At 37.3% G+C, this 3,278-nt stretch overlaps 1 long non-coding RNA gene across 1 annotated transcript in view; it reads left to right on the top strand.

Annotated features, from left to right (window-relative positions):
- Positions 1-2,674, top strand: part of LOC131493425 (uncharacterized) — a 25,824-nt gene extending 23,150 nt beyond the window's left edge. The window contains exon 2 of the long non-coding RNA XR_009252662.1: positions 2,456-2,674. This is a non-coding gene — a long non-coding RNA (uncharacterized LOC131493425). The remainder of the gene's footprint in view (positions 1-2,455) is intronic.
- Positions 2,675-3,278: the final 604 nt, after the last annotated feature.

The raw sequence follows: 3,278 nt of genomic DNA, 5'->3' as shown, positions 1-3,278 counted from the left end.
ACTGTGAAGATGAGGTGATGGTAGGATTAAGAATTGTCCATTTGTGGGGCACCTGGGTGGTTCAGTCGGTTGAGCATCCAACTTCAGCTCATGTCATGATCTCACAGTTTGTGAGTTCGAGCCCCGTGTCGGGCTCTGCTGATGGCTCAGAGCCTGGAGCCTGCTTCGGATTCTGTGTCTCCTCCTCTCTCTGCCCCTCCCCTTCTCATGCTCTGTCTCTCTGTCTCTCAATAATAAATAAACGTTAAAAATTTTTTAAAAATTAGAATTGGCCATTTGTGTTGGCAACTGGATAATAGCAGTTTCATAATGTGATGGAGTGAGAAAGAAGCAAGGTCATGGGAAAGGATGGTACAGAGTACAGACAACAGATTCTAGTAGCAGAAAAATCATGCCAATAGACGGGAACAACAAAAGTATATGAATTTTTTTCCTGTTGGGATGTATTGTAGCATGTTTATTTGCTGATAGAAATCAATCAGTGGAAATTGAAGCTGATGATGCAAGAGATGAGGGGAGTGGTTATAGGAGCGATATCCTTCAAAACATGCAAAGGACTGGGCGCCTAGGTGGCTCAGTCAGTCAAGTGTCCGACTTATGCTCAGGTCTTGATCTCACAGTTCATGAGTTCGAGCTCCATATCTGCACTGACATGCTGAGCCTACTTGGGATTCCCTCTCCCATTTGTGCCCGCTCACTCTCTCTCTCTCAAAATAAATAATAAACTTAAACCTGTAAAGGACTGGAGTTACCATGTTTCAATTTACCATCAAGGGTAATTTGTTGTAGTTGTTTTTATTGTCTTCTTGGCCCCGCAAGTAAGACTGTTTGTTGTTGTCCCACCTACAAGAGAGTTAGGAAACAGGCATATAATAAATATTTGTTAAATAAACATATGCACAAATACATGAATGAAAACATAAGTAAACAAATGAAGCAGTGGTATGACCTTAGCTGGGAGGACAGACAATTCTTTCATTGTACCCAGAGGGAAGAGAAGCATATAGGAGTAGATAGATATACATTAGTGGGGTTGTTGATCTAACACATAGGTGTTTCTATCAGACTACTTCTATCATATTACTGAAATATAATATGCATGATTTATTTTAAGGTGGAATAATGAGATACAAGTTAAGAAAATCTTATAGAGAATAACAAAAAAAGATAATGAGACAATGGGAGAAAACCATATTTTTTTTTTTTTTTAATTTTTTTTCAACGTTTTTTATTTATTTTTGGGACAGAGAGAGACAGAGCATGAACGGGGAAGGGGCAGAGAGAGAGGGAGACACAGAATCGGAAACAGGCTCCAGGCTCCGAACCATCAGCCCAGAGCCTGATGCGGGGCTCGAACTCACGGACCGGACCGCGAGATCGTGACCTGGCTGAAGTCGGACGCTTAACCGACTGCGCCACCCAGGCGCCCCAGAAAACCATATTTTTTTAATGGTTAGAGATTTGACACAGGAGATAAAACATCTGACTAATGAATTTTAGAAAGAGAAAATAGAAAAAAAGAGATGGAAGAAAATTATCAAATAAGTATTACAATAGCTATGTTAAAATAATGTGGAAATACATAATCATCATTAAATTTTCATAATCAAAAATATTAAGTGAAGAGCTCAAAGTTTGCAGAGAGAAGAATAAGAAGATAGTTCTTATATAGAGTTTTCATACAAAGTCAGGAGATTCTCAATAGCAACATTGGCAGTCAGAAAACAAAAAAGAGTAATGATTTTAAAATTCTGAGGAAATCTTGGTTTTATCATAGAATTCAGTACTGGGACAATTATGAATCCAATGTGAAGATACAAAAATACACTATCAGATATGCAATTTCTCAAAAATTATCATCTTTGCAAATGTATTCAGGAATTTACTAAATTGAAAAAGTTAAATAAGAAATGACAAGAACATGAGATCAAAGAAACTGGAAATCGAAACAAAAAGATAGGCATAAGATGACTGGGACACTATTCTGATTTCTATATACATAGTTATGCCTGATTTTGAATGTCATATGAATGGAATCGTAGAGTATATCCGGTTTTGTGTCTAATTTCATTTACTCAAAAATGAGGTTCAGAATAATCCATGTGTGTTGAGGTTCAGAATAATCCAGAATTCTGTTCTGATTCCCCCACTGAGAAAGAACTCACTGTCCAGCTGCAAGAATTCTGGTTAGCTGATAGCCTCTACCTGAAGCTCCTTCAGGATCCACCTCAGCTTTCAGTCCAGTTTACACTTTCCTTGAGGGAAAATCAAGGCAGAAATAGGTTGAGGTCATGCTGTTATTCAGATGGCCTCTGCCAATGATAGTAAAGCCTTATGCAGAGCCCCTCTAATGGGAAGTCCTTGCTCATGAGCTCTCCATTGAGCTGACACAGACTTTCAGGAATGAAAAGGCATGAGACGTCTTGACCAATCAAGTTTTCTCTTCTCTCCTCAGGTGTTACTTTCCAATACTGTCCTGCAGTCAGTCCTACCTCTTCAGTGGCTGCTTCCTGCCAGATGTAACCTGTGATCATGGATACGTTGTTCATGTAATTTTTTTGATGACTAGTATTCTATTGCAAGAGCATATCACAATTTCTTTATCCACTCTCTTGGAATTTGGAGTTGTTTGTGGGTTTGGTTTATTATGAATAAAGCTGCTCTAAACATTCTAGTTCATGTCTTTGTTTATGGACTTACATTTTAGGAGCAGAATGGCCTAACTAGAGGGGAGGTATAAATTCATAAGAGATTTCCTAAAGTAGTTGAATCATTTTACATTCCCACCAGCAACATGGAAAAGTACAAATTGCACCATATTTTCATCAACATTTGTTGGTGAGAGTCTAAATTTTAGCTATCCTAGCAGGCATAAAGTAATACTTTGTGATTTTGGTTTGCCTTTCCCTAATGATGCTAACATTTCCATGTGGCTATTAACCATTTGTTTATATTCTTTTGTTAAATATCTGCTCAAATCTTTTGTCTGTATATTCGATTGGCTTATCTTTGTTTTTGCTTGTGTTTTAGTATTGAGTTGTAAGCTTTCTTCAGCATTCTTTATAAAACCCTTTGCAGGTATAGGTAGTGTGAATAGTTTCTTCTGGTATGTAGCTTGCCTTTTCACATTTTGTTACTAGTGTTTAGGCTAACTGATGCTTTAAAATTTTTCATGAAAATATTTTATCATTGCTTTCTTTCATGATTAGTACTTTTGGTGTTCCATTTAAGAAATTTTTGCTGACCAACCAGTTGCAAAAATATTCTCTATTTTCTTC

The sequence above is a fragment of the Neofelis nebulosa genome, chromosome 2 (genome assembly GCF_028018385.1).
Source record: "Neofelis nebulosa isolate mNeoNeb1 chromosome 2, mNeoNeb1.pri, whole genome shotgun sequence".
NCBI lineage: Eukaryota > Metazoa > Chordata > Mammalia > Carnivora > Felidae > Neofelis > Neofelis nebulosa.
Note: the sequence above shows the minus strand (reverse complement) of the source record. Positions and strands in the feature narration are given on the sequence as shown.